This window comes from Rhinopithecus bieti, unplaced genomic scaffold, assembly GCF_001698545.2.
Source record: "Rhinopithecus bieti isolate Rb0 unplaced genomic scaffold, ASM169854v2 scaffold_13348, whole genome shotgun sequence".
Classification (NCBI taxonomy): Eukaryota; Metazoa; Chordata; class Mammalia; order Primates; family Cercopithecidae; genus Rhinopithecus; species Rhinopithecus bieti.
Window position 1 is genome coordinate 7641118 of NW_016808764.1, and position 16811 is coordinate 7657928.

Consider the following 16811-nt stretch of genomic DNA (forward strand, 5'->3'; position numbering starts at 1 on the left):
TCTGTGGCCGGGCGCGGTGGCTCAAGCCCGTAATCCCAGCACTTTGGGAGGCCGAGACGGGCGGATCACGAGGTCAGGAGATCGAGACCATTCTGGCTAACATGGTGAAACCCCGTCTCTACTAAAAAAAAACACAAAAACTAGCCGGGCGAGGTGGCGGACGCCTGTAGTCCCAGCTACTCGGGAGGCTGAGGCAGGAGAATGGCATAAACCCGGGAGGCAAAGCTTGCAGTGAGCTGAGATCCGGCCACTGCACTCCAGCCTAGGCGACAGAGCGAGACTCCGTCTCAAAAAAAAAAAAAAAAAAAAAAAATTAACTTTGATATAATAAAACAGAAGTGTAGTTATTATGTGGTTAAATCTACAGGTGTTTGTTTATTTATTTATCTATTTATTTATTTATTTTTATTTTTTTAGAGACGGGGTTTCACTCTGTCGCCCAGGCCGGAGTGCAGGGGCACAATCATGACTCACTGCAGCCTCCTCCGGCTCCCGGGCTCTAAGGATTCTTCTACCTCAGCCTCCTGAAATAGCTGGGACTATAGGTGGGACCACCTCACCCAGCTAATTTTTCCAAAATTCCTTTTACAGACAGGGGCCTCACTACGTTGCTCAGGCTAGGCTCAAATCCTGGCCTCAAATGACCCTCCTGACTCGCCTTCCGAGCAACTGGGATACAGGTGCGAGTCACACATCCCACCTACAGGCTATCTTTTATCGTTCTTTCTCCACATTTTTATGCCAAAGCATGCAGTACTTTCCACAATAAGCTATATTTTCTTGTATTTATTTTGTGGTTTTATTTTTTACATGAAAGTTTTAACCCATTTGGAATGCATTCTGGCATAGAGCAGTGAGGTGAGGGCTAACCTGGCTATTTTCCCCAGTGCTGACCTGCTGTGTCACACTGTATGTCCTCACTCTCTCATGACGCCTCCCGAGCACACGCCACCTTCTTAAACACAGCAGGGCTTGCTCCTGGTGGTATCAGGAGCCGTTTCTCATGTATGGGAACACAGCAGAGTGGCCGACTGGACCAAGGTCAGAGACACAGCGAGTAAACAGCACAGACAGGATCTCAAGTCCTCAGACTCAGTCCAATACACTTTTTACTACAATGCAACTGCCCTACAGCAGTTTTAGGTTGATTAAACCCTCATCTAAAAGTTTTGAAAACTGAATTAATTAATCACCAAGAAAGCCAATTCTTGAGGGAAAGTAATTTGATGATCACCAAATCCCATGACAGAGAGAACACATTTCTGCTTTTTGGGGGAAAGGCTCTCATTTAGAAAAAGCGTGTATTTTGGACACAGGCAGAACAACACAGACGCACGAGGTGCACATCTGCAAATAACATTTCTCTAGACAGCAGCTCCCTGCATGGGAACCGTAACAAAGCATCGCTCGGACAACTGGCAGGCTTTCTTGAGCTGCCTACCATGTAGATGGCTTTTCTTGAATCCTGGGTTTTTTGTTCATGAGCCTGAGGATGTCTGTGAAGTCCGTAAGATTATATGCAAATCTGTCTGTGTATGATTTTTTTCTGGCAACAGGGGGTTATTAAAACCTCCATCTAAATCTACAGGCAGCAAGGTTTCCATTCCTAAAGACTGCCCTGAGATTCAGAGGCTACAATTCAGTCCACTGCCTTGTGACCTGCTAACCACCTCTTCTTCAGAAGTGACATTAGCATACTGCCACATACACTCCATTAAAACTCCTCTTACCATTTCTCAACTTTCTCCTCCAATTCGTTCCTAAATCTAAAGTGCATTGCAACTGTTTTCTCCATATTGTTGGACTACTACAAATTCAGCATTCTGCATTTAAGATCACCTGTCTCATGACACAGAACAGACACAGAATAAAGCTCAAACAGCAGACATACTAAAAGTTGTGTGGTTCAAAAATGAGGGGAAAGTTGCTTGCAAACTTCCATTGGAAACAATTCATATTACAACACTTGTATTTTAGCAGGATTTAAATAGTCCTTATCATGTTCCTGAAAGGTCCTATAAAGGTAGAATCATACGCCCTTTACACAATATTCCTATAAACATTTATATAGCTACCCACTATTTGAGTCTAACCAATTAAATAAGGGACGAAAGAGAAATCATTGAACTAAATAGTAAAAGCAGAAATAGAAGCATAACACTGATAATATTATGTACATAAAATAACAAAAATTATCAGTTGCATAATTTAGTAAATAGGCACTATTCTCAATTTAAAAAGCAAAAAAAAAAAAACCTGGGAAGCATATAAAAGATTGTACACACAAAGTCATGTGCAATGCTCATCTTGTACGTATCAATTCTCAAGGTTTAGTTCACAGATTTACTAGGCCATAAAAACCGGGGTTTTATTTATTTTTGTACCCTTAGAGCCTAGCCCCTAGCAGGGACCCAATAAACATCATTTGAATAAATGAGTGCCAAATCAATCAAAATCCTAAATAATTTTTTCTAAAAACTAGAGAAGACGAGATGTCAAACCTCGTCTTTATATAAAAGAGAGATACCAAAAAAGAATATTTATTATTATTATTTTTTAATAAGACAGGTCCTTGTTGCCCAGGCTGGAGTGCAGTGGCAGGACCATAGCTCACTGCAGCCTTGAACTCCTGGCCTCAAGCGATCCTCCGGTCTCAGCTTTTCAAAGTGCTGGGATTACAGGCGTGAGCCACAAACCCAGCCTGAAAAAGAGTATTTGTAAGAGACCAGCTCTACCCAATTTAAAACACATTACAGATCAACAGTTATTAAAACCATACTGATGCAGGCGAGGTGCAATGGCTCACGCCTGTAATCACAACACTTTGGGAGACCGAGGCAGGAGGATCACCTGAGGTCAGGAGTTCAAGATCAATCTGGCCAAAGCGAAACCCCATCTCTACTAAAAATACAAAAACTAGCCTGGCATGGTGGCAGGCACCTGTAATCCCAGCTACTGGGGAGGCTGAGGCAGGAGAATTGCTTAAATCTGGGAGGCAGAGGTTGCAGGGAACCAAGATCACACCACTGCACTCCAGCCTGGGCGACAGAGCAAGACTCCATCTAAAAAACAAACAAACAAACAAACAAAACCATATTGATGCAAACATATACACACACCCAAAGCCATAAATCAATGGAATAGAATAGAAAGCCCAATAAAAGGTCAAAGAAAATATCACAATTATATGTTTCTAAAAAAGAATCATTGTAAAACAATGAAAAGGTGAAGAATTTCTGTTACCTGTGTAAATAACATCTACATCAACCCTCACCTGAAGCTCCTCATATCTTCTCTTGCTCTTTTCTTCAGCCCAAACATGCTTTTCAATGTTCTTCCCAGTCACTGCCCAAGGCCGCTGTCTTAGCCTGGCTGTCATCCCCTCGCTGAGCCTACTGCAGTAGCTTCCTACCTGGGTTCCCTTTCCCTTCCTCCCCAGTCCTGACTCCATCGGCTGCCAGCTGACTTCCCCCAGCACCAACTTTCTCAGCCTTCTGCCTACAAGAGTTCCCCAAGTTCTACCACAGTCACCCACAAACCATCATCCTTCCTAAAACTGGAACAGAAGCTTTTCTAACGATGGACTTCACAGATGACAACAGAAGCCAATCAACACCGCCTGGCTCTTAGAAGTTGGTGCTCCAGGTCATGGATGGCCATGTATTTTAGTCCTGCTATGCTGGGGTTGTTTGAGGATCATTATGAACCCTGGCAAGTACAAAAATGCAAAAGTAATGGGAGTATTACATTGGTTCTAGCTGGGCGTGATGGCTCACACCTGTAATCCCAGCACTTTGGGAGGCCAAGGCGGGTGGATCACATGAGGTCAGGAGTTGGAGACCAGCCTGACCAATATGGTAAAACCCCATCACTACTAAAAATACAAAAAATAGCCAGGTGTGGTGGTGGGCAACTGTAATCCCAGCTACTCGGGAGGCTGAGGCAGGAGAATCTCTTTAACCCAGGAGACAGAGGTTGCAGTGAGCTGAGATCACACCACTGCACTCCAGCCTGGGGAACAGAGTGAGACTCCGTCTCAAAAAAAAAAAGGGGGGGGCTCTAAGAGGAGATACACAAGTAAAAAGGAAATTAGAGAAAATAATAAGTTACACTGTGAGAAATGATACTTGATATTCAACATATAACAAAATTCTCTACTTGGGGCACAAAAAAAAAAGCTTTAAAACTAGCATACTCTTGTTTTATTTGCCCTGTATGCTGGTTTTAAAGCTTTTTTTTTTTTTTTTGAGACAGGGTCTCACTCTGTTGCCCAGGCTGGATTGCAGTAGCAGGATCTCAGCTCACTGCAACCTGTGCTTCCTGGGTTCAAGCGATTCTCGTGCCTCAGTCTCCCGAGTAGCTGGGATTACAGGTGTGCACCACAATGCCTGGCTAATTTTTGCATTTTTAGTAGAAACAGAATTTCACCATGTTGCCCAGACTGGCCTCAAATCCCTGGCATCAAATCTGCCTGCCTCGGCCTCCCAAAGTGCTGGGATTATAGCCATGAGCCACCATGCCGGGCCTTAAAGTTTTTTAAAACTTTGAAGAACCAGCTGGGTGCGGTGGCTCACACCTGTAATCCCAGCACTTTGGGAGGCTGAGGGGGGCTGATTGCTTGAGGCCAGGAGTTCCAGATCAGCCTGGCCAACATGGCGAAACCCTGTCTCTACTAAAAATACAAAAATTAGCCAGGTGTGGTAGTGCACACCTGTAATCCCAGCTACTCGGGAGGCTGAGGCAGGAGAATCGCGTGAACCTAGGAGGCAGAGGTTGCAGTGAGCTGAGATTGTGCCATTGCACTCCAGCCTGGGTGACAGAGCAAGAATCCATCTCAAAAAAAAAAAAAAGAAAGCTTTGAAGAATCAACTTACACCTTCCATTGGATGGAAATGCAACCAGGGGCTGTGAATTTAAATATCAAAAATACTTAACAAATGGATCTGAAAATAGCATTCACTACCCAAGTGATTTGAAAATAAAAGAGCGGAGAGAATTGTTCCCCTGCTAAGAATCACATAATGGTTGCCTTTTTCCAAATTTATAAACAAAAAAAATTAAGTTAAAGGATAAACTCTTCAAGTGTTAGGTTTCCCCTAGGACTGTCTCTACTTTGGAATTCTCTATCACCTGTCAGTTATTAAGATCGCTCAAGGCCAGGCACAGCGGCTCACATCTGTAATCCCACCACTTTGGGAGGCCAAGATGGGAGGGTTGTTTGAGGCCAGGAGTTGGAGACCAGCCTGGGCAACATAGCAAGACTCTGCCTCTACGAAAAAAAAATTTTAAAAACGATTGCTCACATGTTACATGCCCAGCAGAGTCCTCACTGACCTCCCAGGCACATCTCAGAGACTCCCCCGCTTTGTGCCTGTGCCCACGCTCTTTCCATCCAAGCACTCACTGTATCTGGTGAAGCAGAAACACTTCGGTGTATTTCCCCAAAGTACAGCTGGCCATGGTTTCAAATGGCCACTCCAGCCCAGGCATGTGAAAGTATCCAATGACCACGTGATATCCGAGCTGCTTGATTCATACATATTCACACTGACAGGTAACAGCTGATGGGTGCTTTTAATAATTTCTGTACATTTATTTAAGATTTATATTCATTTAAGCACCTGTTTACTCGGTCCATGATTTATGATTTAAACTCTTTAAGAAGTATAAATTTGGCCCAACCATATGGAAGAACACTGAGTTAACTACAGAAGAAATGCTAATGAAACATTAAAGAAGAGATCAAATTGACTACTAAACCAAAAGGTATCTCTGATAAGGAAGACGTCCAAAAAGAAGAGCTGTGGGAAAGGAGAGGAAGGGAGAAACATCTTAGGATAATCAAAGGGAAGTAGCCAATGCAAATAATCAATAAGCTGTAATTAACAGAGGAAACACAGTCTCACAAGATGTATGGCTGAAATGAACTGAATATTGTTTGTTTTTGAGACGGAGTCTCACTCTGTTGCCCAGACTGGAGTGCAGTGGTGCAATCTCGACTCACTGCAACCTCCGCCTCCAGGGTTCAAGCAATTCTCCTGCCTCAGCCTCCTGAGTACCTGGGATTACAGGCGCCTGCCACCATGCCCAGCTAATTTTCGTATTGTTAGTAGAGATGGGGTTTTACCATATTGGTCAGGCTGGTCTCCAACTCCTGACCTCAGGTGATCCACCTGCCTTGGCCTCCCCAAGTGCTGGGATTACAGGCATGAGCTACCGCACCCAGACTGAATACTGTTTTTATATCAAACATGCCTATTATTTTATTTGCTGTAAATAATAGGCTCTCCCTATTTAAAAGACAGTTTCTTATAGAAATCTTAGATGTTTTATAGAATCGGCTTTATCTTCTGAAACTTGTATTAAATCTGTACCTAGTCATTAATGCGCAAGGTTTCATCACTGTATGTGTTAAGGAACTTATCTAAGAACAAGAATGCTAACTTGTTTATATTACAGTACATAAATACATCAAAGAATGGCAATAAGATTTCATTAACCACACCTAAGATCTGCTAGAATAGATAAAACTGGTTACATTCAGATTATCTGTTTGTAGCTGTGGCTCCACATTCAAGTCCCCAGGGATCAATTATATTGTTAACTCCAGCCCCTATCATTTGACAGGTTAAGAGATATTTGTTGAACTAAATTGGTAACTGAGCAATGAAACTGATGACTAAATGTTAATTCCATGACAGTTAAACAAATGACACATACAGAAAACTCATATAAAGCAATACAAATGTAAGAACACATTCATTTTGACCTTAGTGGAAAAAATTTAAATAAATAACAAATTTTTTAAAGACAATATCTAATGCAACTAAGGTGATGGTGAAATGTGATATTCATCATGTCATGCATAATGACACACATTATTGCGCAACATTGCTTTCTGCACTACAAACTAAATGATGGCATTATCATCTTAGTAGACAACTTGGCAATACTGTCATGATATAAATATTATTTTCCTATAAATGTAGTGAGTCTAACCTCTAGAGAATTCATCATGAAAAAGTAATTCAGGCCGGGCGTGGCGGCTCACACCTGTAATCCCAGCACTTTGGGAGGCCAAGACGGGCGGATCACAAGGTCAGGAGATAGAGACCATCCTGGCTAACAAGGTGAAACCCTGTCTTTATTAAAAATACAAAAAAAATTAGCCAGGTGCAGTGGCGGGTGCTTGTAGTCCCAGCTTCCCAGGAGGCTGAGGCAGGAGAATGGTGTGAACCCGGGAGGCAGAGGTTGCAGTGAGCCAAGATCATGCCACTGCACTCCAGACTGGGTGACAGAGAGGGACTCTGTCTCAAAAAAAAAAAAAAAGATAATCAAAGGGCAGAATTTCCAGTCTCATCACCTGACTGAGATGATGGAGAAGAAAAAATGGGACTGACAGGTGACTAAGGAGGGTGTGAGGGCATTTAATGCCCTAGGGCAGGGGTCACATGCTTCTTATGAAGTGCCAGAGGATAAATACCATAGGCCTTGCAGGCCTTACGGTCACTATTGCAACTATTCAACCCTGCCACTGTAGCGAGTGGCTGTGTTCCAGTAAACTTTTTCACAAAGCAGGTGGTGGGCTGGATTTACCCTGCAGGCCAAAATCTGGTGACTCACGGACTAGAAGATAGAGGGAATTGAAGGCAATTTGAGGAAGAAGTTCATGGGTTCAATTTTAGCAGGCCATATCAGCCGAGATGTTCGAGAGAGATGGCAGCATCATTCTAGGAATAAAGAGACCCCAGGGCTGGAGGCATAAAACTGTCACCATGAGATGGCCAGGCGCGGTGGCTCACGCCTGTAATCCCAGCACTTTGGGAGGCCGAGGCAGGCGAATCATGAGGTCAGGAGATTGAGACCACGTTGAAACCCCGTCTCTACTAAAAATATAAAAAATTAGTGCCTGTAGTCCCAGCTACTTAGGAGGCTAAGGCAGGAGAATGGCCTGAACCCAGGAGGTGGAGCTTGCAGTGAGCTGAGATCGTGCCACTGCCCTCCAGCCTGGGCGACAGAGCAAGACTCCGTCTCAAAAAAAAAAAAAAAGTTATAGGGCTAAGACACCCCAGGGGAATGGTCTGAGAAGAAAGGAGACCAAGGACATTTCCCTGTCCCAATATAACAGTGGATACCCAATGTCACTTCAGATCACTATGGCCCTGGAAACGAATGAACATTACAATCTAACCTCCTTTAACTCCTACTTTTAAAAGAGGGCTCCTATTTTGAAGTGGGGCTTTCAGTCCCTTTTCCAAGATAAATAAGTTTAAAGTTTCAAATTTATAGATGAAAATTTCGTAATGGCTAGAAAATAAGGCAGTTCTAAAGTAAAGTGCCTATCAACTTCTGTAGATTTTTATTATGAAATATTTTATGTGCAAAAAACATATAGCGTGTATGTAAAGTGTAATGAAAAGTGTTTGTAAAGTGTATGTAAAGTGTTTATTATTATAAAGCAAATGTACCCATCCACATCTCAAGAAAGTAGTTCATTACGAACGCCACTGATAACTTATTTATTTAGAGACAGGGTCTCACTCCATCATCCAGGCTGGAACACAGTAGCAGGATCAGTTGACTGCAGCCTCGACCTCCCAGGCTCAAGCAATCCTCCCACCTGAGCCTCCCAAGTAGCTGGGGACTACACACACATGCTATCATGACTGGCTACATTTTTGTGTGTGTGTAGAGACAGGTTCTTGCTATGTTGCTCAGGCTGGTCTCAAACTCCTGATCTCAAGTGATCCTCCCACCTCAGCCTCCCAAAATGCTGAGATTACAAGCATGGGTCACTGTGCCCGGCTCACTGACAAGGCATTAGTCCACAGGCATTCATACCACAGGCATTAGTCTCTAAACTATAAATGAAAGCAGGCAGCCCACAGCCAGATAATGCTTGCAGATGTTTTCTTTGGCCAACAGTGGGTTTTTTTCTTTTTAGTTGCCAACATTTAAATATCAAGAAACTTCACATGAAAATTAGCATTCTGGAGTATCATTAAAAATGGAAGATGCAGCTTCACTACTCCCACATTCACTATGGCAACAAGTGGCTAGAATTGAAGAGCAGGTCTCCCCTTTGAATGAACATGCACTCACCAGTTCACTGCAGTCCCCCCATTCCCTACTGTCCTATACCCGCCTGCCATTTCACTTACTTATTTTACCCATCCTGGCACTTGGGTTTGTGACCCCTGCTTACATGATTGTGGTTTCCAACCTTTGGGAATACGGGAAATATTATTTACAGTAAAAAAATTTACCAGACTCTCAACAGGTACATAACTAAAAGTAAGACAAGTCCACAATCCCTATCACCATTTTGTAATCCAAAAAGTTCTAAAAAAACAAGTCTTTTTTTGTAACTTATTTGGCAACCAAAGTTGACCTGAACTAATATTAAACTACGTATAATCTTTATGCATATCCATTCAGTGGTAATACATGTATATATATTTTTCTATACCAATAATAATGTTTGGTTACGGGGTTTTGTCCCAGATCCCACTGGAAGTATTATATGACAACAGTATATGTGCATTATTACTTTTAGAGAACTCTGAAAAATTCTGAATTCTAAAACTCATCTGGCCCAATGACTCCAGATAAGGGACTGTGGGCCTATTACACTTTTAATCCCTACCTTTAAGAAAATACAACACAGGCCAGGTGTGGTGGCTCACGTCTGTAATCCCAACACTTTGGGAGGCCGAGGTGGGCAGATCATGAGGTCAGGAGATCCAGACCATCCTGGCTAACACGGTGAAACCCCGTCTCTACTAAAATACAAAAAATTAGCCGGGCGAGGTGGCGGGTGCCTGTGGTCCCAGCTACTCGGGAAGCTGAGGCAGGAGAATGGCGTGAACCCGGGAGGCGGAGCTTGCAGTGAGCTGAGATCGCGTCACTGCACTCCAGCCTGGGCAACAGAGAGAGTCTCTGTCTCAAAAAAAAAAAAATACAAACACAGCAAACAGATGAGAGTTTAACATTTTTACATGGATTTGTACTTCACTAATTGTTACTACAGCATCTACCTACACTTGAGAAACTGAAATAGAACGATAAAGCTGAAACATCCTGTGCTCTGACAAAAATGCACGGTGCATGTACTGTCTGCAGCACCTTAGACCATAATGTCAGACTTGGAAGGTTTTGTCTCATCCACTCTGCTACAAAGGCAATTCCATAATATAGTAACATGTCACTTACACATATAAAAGATGATGCTAAATGAATACATCCTTTTATGGTTCAAATTTATAGATGAAAATTTCCTACTGGTTCATTTTTATGGTTTTAGGGTTCATTTTTTTCCCCAGTGAAGAATGGATTTTCACTCACCTACAAATACTTCTGGATTTCTTAGCATGTAAACTACATAATAAAGCCATGAAAGATGAGATTGAGAAGCTGCTGCAACAACAGAGGACCTCTTTCCACCGTGCTCTATGCAGAGATTGACGGAATCCACTCAGATTGAAGCAAAGCACACATTGCCTATCCCTTCTCAGAAACACTGTTCAGAGTTCCCCTAGAAAAGGCAGAGTGGGCAGGCGCAGTGGCTCACGCCTGTAATCCCAGCACTTTGGGAGACCGAGGTGGGTGGATCACCTGAGGTCAGGGATTTGAGACCAGCCTGGCCAACATGGCAAAACCCCATCTCTACTAAAAATACAAAAATTAGTCGGGCGTGGTGGCTCATGCCTGTAATCCCAGCTACTCTGGAGGCTGAGGCAGGAGAATTGCTTGAACCCAGGAGGTGTAGGTTACAGTGAGTCAAGATGGCGCCATTGCACTCCAATCTGGGCGGCTGAGTGAGACTCCATCATAAAAAAGAAAAAAAAAAGGCCGGGCGCGGTGGCTCAAGCCTGTAATCCCAGCACTTTGGGAGGCCGAGACGGGCGGATCACAAGGTCAGGAGATCAAGACCATCCTGGCTAACACGGTGAAACCCTGTCTCTACTAAAACTACAAAAAACTAGCCGGGCGAGGTGGCAGGCGCCTGTAGTCCCAGCTACTCGGGAGGCTGAGGCAGGAGAATGGCGTGAGCCCGGGAAGCGGAGCTTGCAGTGAGCTGAGATCTGGCCACTGCACTCCAGCCTGGGCGACAGAGCAAGACTCCGTCACCAAAAAAAAAAAAAAAGTAAAAGGAAAGGCAGAGTGAAGATCAGTGGGAGGAAAAGGACATAGTGGAGTGGGTGAGGGATGCAGAATGTTACTGCTGGCAACATAAGGATAAGGTTTGTGATAATCAAATACAGGAAGGGCTGACTCAGGGAAGAGAGATGAGATTCATTCAATTCGGCAGCAGGGGACTATTCTGGGATCAGCAGGTAGAGACACACTTTGACTCAGTATGAGAATTCACATTGCTGGTAGTGGATCCAATGACCTAGAGAGTGATCCATTCTACACACCTCCTAGGAGCGGAGGACTCCTGGAGGTCAACAGATCTCTGTGATCAGAATTTATAGCTGCTGCAGAATCAGAAACCTGGGTTTGGGTCCACGGCTCTATCTCTTGCGAGCTTGATGACCTCTTTGATCTCTGGCTTCCTCATCATTAAACCAGAAAAAAGTAACACCACCTCAGAGGGTTGCGATGAGAATGCAATGAAATAAATGTATGCAAAGCACCAAGCCCAGCAGCTTCATAAGCACAGAAGATGTTTAATAAATGTTGATAAACACTAGTCCTTCCCTGGTGAAGAGGCAGCCCAGTTCCTGTACTCAAAAGCACTTGGGATCCAGAGTCAGAGGCCCTGGACCGAAGCCATGCCTCAGACACTACTTAGTAGCTGTGCAAACTTAGAAAGTCAGGTTTCTTTCTCTCTCTCTTTTTTTTTTTTTTTCCCTGAGACAGGGTCTTGCTCTGTCACCCAGACTACAGTGCAGTGGTGTGGTCTCAGCTCACTGCAGCCTCGACTTCCCAGGCTCAGTTGATCGTCCCACCTCAGCCTCCCAAATAGCTGAGACAGGCACACACCACCACTCCTGGCTAGTTTTCTGTATTTTTTGTAGAGACCAGGTTTCACCATGTTGCTCAGGCTGGTCTGAAATTCCTGGGCTCAAGTGATCCTCCCATCTCGGGCTCTCAAAGTGTCAGGATTACAGGTGTGGGCCACCCCACCCCACCCGGCCAGGTTTCCATCTTTGTAAGAGAGAAGTGATCATTGTCAGGAGACCGAGATCCAAGCCAGGTGGTTTAGCACAGCACTTTATACACTAAACCACCATAGAAATGTTGATGACTGTTACTATCAGACCCTTTCGAGATTTCAGTAAAGGCTGAGCTGTTTTTCAACAAATCCAAAGAAGTGAAAATGTAATATCAGGGTAAGGTACAGGGAAAAAAAAGAAAAAGAGGGACTGTCAATTTCTGAGTCCTTCTAGACAAGCAGTTGGGTGATCCACAGAAGAATTTTGTTCAGCTGCACATAGTGTCTCTGCAGTTTAATTTGGATTAAATGCCAGCTAGTTAAAATGCAGATTTCAGGAAAACTCCAAAGGTGGCCCACACTGGACCTACACTCCCACGCAGCCCCTTTGGTGGGACACAGACCTCCAGGTCCCCTGTGGCCCTCACATGGCCCAAGTTACTGATTCATTTCACTGGCCTTGCCCTCTAGGCATTTGGATTTATAACCTTGGGTTATCAAAAAACAACCATCTGTGAAAGCATTCAGACCTCCAGGGGAAACTTCAGTCACCAAAGAAATAAACACCCAAGGAGATACTCCCTATCAGAGCCTCAGTCCTATGATCTCCTAGTTGCCTCTCAAATTCCTCTTCTCCTTGACACGTTTGTAACTTCAAGATCTTCATCCCAGTGTACTTCTTCCTCTACTCAAGACATCATCTCCCCCAAAACACCATCTGTGATTATCTGCATCTAAGGGTTTTCAAGAAACAAAACCTCTCTCTTTTTAGCAGGACTACAAAAGACACACCATGACCTTTATCTCTTGCCTGATTACCACCCATTACCATCCACTCTCAGTCCATATGGTTTGGGTGCGCTGACTCCAGTCCACTTCTGGGGAAAGGCATGTGACCCAGAAGCATTCAGAGCCAATCCTGGGACTTGGGCCACAGTGACTGGGAGATGAGTATTCTTTCCCTCTGAGACCTGGAAGATGTGGGGGTCTCCCAGTGGACACAGTGCCCACCTAAAGAGTGGAACCGAGGCCGGGCGTGGTGGCTCGTGCCTGTAATCCCAGTACTTTGGGAGGCCACGCCTGGCCAACATGGCAAAACCCCATCTCTACTGAACATACAAAAATCAGCTGGTCATGGTGGGCACAGGCCTGTAGTCCCAGCTACTTGGGAGGCTGAGACAGGAGAATTGCTTGAACCTGGGAGGTGGAGGTTGCAGTGAGCCACGCCACTACACTCCAGCCTAGGTGACAGAGCCAGACTCCATCTCAAAAAAAAAAAAAGAGGAGTGTAACCCCCAGAAGAAGCCAAATCTGCTGCCACACTACTTTTGAGCCACTTATGAGCCAATCAATTCCTGTCTTTGCTATGAATTGGGTTTTCTTACAACCAAAAGAGACCTAATCAATACAAGAGATATTTGAAATAAGGGTGAAAAGGAAGGCAGAGAAAGGTGCTCAAATTTTCTCCTCTGGGAAGCTTTTGTTACCTTTTGTTACCTCCCACAACCCAATAACAGCTGGGTTTTGCTCTGTGCATTAGCCATCCCTCTTAAGCACTTATCTCATGTATATAATTATTTTTCGCTTGCCTATCTCTTCCACATATCTCCTAAGCTCCCTCAGGGCAGAAACCATGCCATATTCACCTTCGATTCTTTAACACCTTGGATAACAGCACACAGTGTAGGCTCAACAAGTGTCTGCTGAATGCATGAATCAACAAAAGGCAGGTGGACTAAAAGAACCATCCTACTTCTCTGGGACACTCACACCATGAGACCACCACATAAGCCTTGCCCCTGTGAGTTTCAGGCCATCTTCTCAAATAGACTTATCCACCCACTGTAAACAAATTGCATCATGAGAACTCATTCCTTCCAGGCATTACTAATTCTCCACATGTCCCTCCCCTGGAAACTTACAGTGAAATTACTCAAAGGTCTCCCTTCTGAGGAGAATATCTCACAGCAAGACACCACCTACAGTTCCACGAATTGATAAACCAAAACACAATGGGCATGATATTCACATATATAATGTCCTTCTCCACCTAGATCACAGGGGCAAAAACAAAAAACCCCTTTGCTTTCTAGCCTTCATCTTGACCTAAAAACACCCAGAATCCTGATTCTGGGGCCAACCAACCACCTACTTCCACACAGTAATAATTCTAGGCACTCTCCTGCCTCTGTTTATCTTCCTTAGTCCTTTCTGATTACTCAAGCAGAACACACACACACACACACACACACACACACACACACACCCCTAGGAAATCAACAGCAAATAAGCGACAGGTTTCCCAGCAAAAACAGATGTTCTGACTTGGGGTGCCTAATTGCCACACCCTTAATAGTTCTGTAATAGTTTCAGCTTCCACTGGCATCTAGCAATAAAGATTTTTAAAGACAGTCAAAGGTCAGGCCCAGAATTATAGCTCCAGCATGAATCACCATCTACTCTATCCACTTCACGTTTTCCCATACTTGGGCCCACACGACCAGGGCGATCCAGTAAGAACTCAAATACTGGAATTAACAATGTCTATCGCACCCTGACTATGGGATAGGAACCACAGCAGACCCTGGGAATCAAAGGAGACACAGCAGGGACTCTCAAGGTGTTTAATCTGATGGAGAACACACACAAAAGGCAGTCACAGCACGGAAAGACAAGTGCTACACGGGATTACGAGAACGTCCAGGAGAGGTATCCAATCTATGCTGAAGCATCATAGAATGCCTTTCAGAGGCAGAGAGACCTTTCCCAGAAGGCTGAAGAATGAGCATGAGGTGCCTGGAGAAAAGGTGTGGTCGGAGAGGCTTCCAGGAGTTTCAAGTAGATGCTAGCATAAGAAAGCAAGACCTCCTGTGGAAACTGAAGGTAGGCAAGCATGGCTGGAATTTTAAAATGTGAAGGGGCCAGGCAAGGTGGCTCAGGCTTGTAGTCCCAGAACTTTGGGAGGCCGGGGCAGGCAGATCAGTTGAGGCCAGGAGTTGGAGACCACCCTAGGCAACATGGCAAAACCCCACTCTACAAAAAATACAAAAATTAGCCGGTGTGGTGGTGCCCACCTGTAGTTCCAACTACACGGGTGGCTGAGGCGGGAGGTTCGCTTGAGCCCAAGGAAGTCAAGGCTGCAATGAGCCAAGATCACCCCAGCCTGGGTGACAACGGGAGACGTTGTTTCCAAAAAAAAAAAAAAAAAAAAAATGTGAAGGGAGAAGCCCCTAAGATGACCCAGGAGCCAAAGAGACCCCAAAGAGCTTGGTAGATTTAAGTCTCAGAACTTTGTATAAAAAGAGTGAAAGTCCCTTACCTGTCACGAACAATGTAAAAACAGGCCAAACTGACTATCTGACAAACGTATCTTGGCACTTACTAAATACTAGTTCCACAACGCACCTTGCTCAGAATACTAACAAGGGTAGGAAACTCACAAGAAAGTATCATGTGCTTGTAAATTGTTCCTTGAAACATCAGCCGCCATTACCACACGTGTTTACCTTCCTCTCAGCATTATTTCTTTAACTTTCCTGCAAATAACAGAAAAGTAGGTTTGTCTGGGTTTCACGCACAGGGATCAACCCTGAAAATAAGAGTTAATTCTCACCACAATAACACGGTAGGGAATCGAAAAAATTAAACAAGGAAACTAAGCAAAAAGATGGAGGAAATGAAACAGTAAAAAGCAAATTTAGAAAACTCTAGAGGAAGTAAAAGTATTTTCATACACTCAGAAAAAAGAAGTGTCCCACGTGCTTCAGCCAAACCAAACTCCCCTTAACTGTTAAAAAACGAAAAACAAAAGAAGAGCTGTAAAAAATTCATACTTTCATATCTCTTTGCTGAATAAACACTAAATCGGTACAGTACAGCCAGCTGCCCTGAAAGACCTTGAAATATTAGCCGCAGATAATACGGCACATGACAGTCACCTCCAGAAACTCTCAAAAACCACAAATCATTTCTTGTTCTGACAACCTGATCTACCAACTCTGCCATTTAATAATCAGTAACGTTTCTTGTTAAGCACTTCAGCCGTAGCAAAGGAAGACAGAGAAGTGTTTGTTTCCCAACCTACGGTGAGACTTTTTAAATTGGCGCAAGGCGTCTCCATAATCCTTTTCTGCCAATTCCAAATTTCTAAATGTCAAGAACTGGCAGCAGGAGTCCAGTTCCTAGGAGCCCTGGTTTTGAGACAGCACCACCTCCGAATTCCCTCAAAGGGCGTTCTGAATTCACTGAGCAAATCCGACTGGCTTTCATGTCCCCCTAGCCATTTCTTGCCGCCATGTACTTAACAGGAGAAGGACCTGCAAACAGCGGGAGCACCGGGAAAGCCTGGGAATGCGGCCCCCCACAGCACAGCGCTCGACACAGCGTTAGGGACAGAAGTCACCGTTGTTGAGCCCAGGGCAGCGATCCGGGCTGGCTCGGCCCCCGGGAAGGGAGAAGAAGGACCGATGCTCCCGGGGCAGGGACAATGGGCAGGGGACCCCGCGGGGTGGCGGAGGAGGCGGCGCCCCGCCCCAGCAGGTCTCAGTGGCCCGGCCGCGCTGGGAGACAAGCGGGCCGCCTGGAGCGCGGCGCTCGGGCCTCAGCGCGGCGCAGCCCCCGGGCCCGTGCCCCGCTGGGCTCGGGCGGGGCT

At 44.7% G+C, this 16811-nt stretch overlaps 1 protein-coding gene across 1 annotated transcript in view; it reads right to left on the bottom strand.

The window, feature by feature from the left end:
* ARHGAP17 (Rho GTPase activating protein 17) overlaps nucleotides 1-16811 on the bottom strand; it is a 99325-nt gene that overhangs the window by 81963 nt on the left and 551 nt on the right.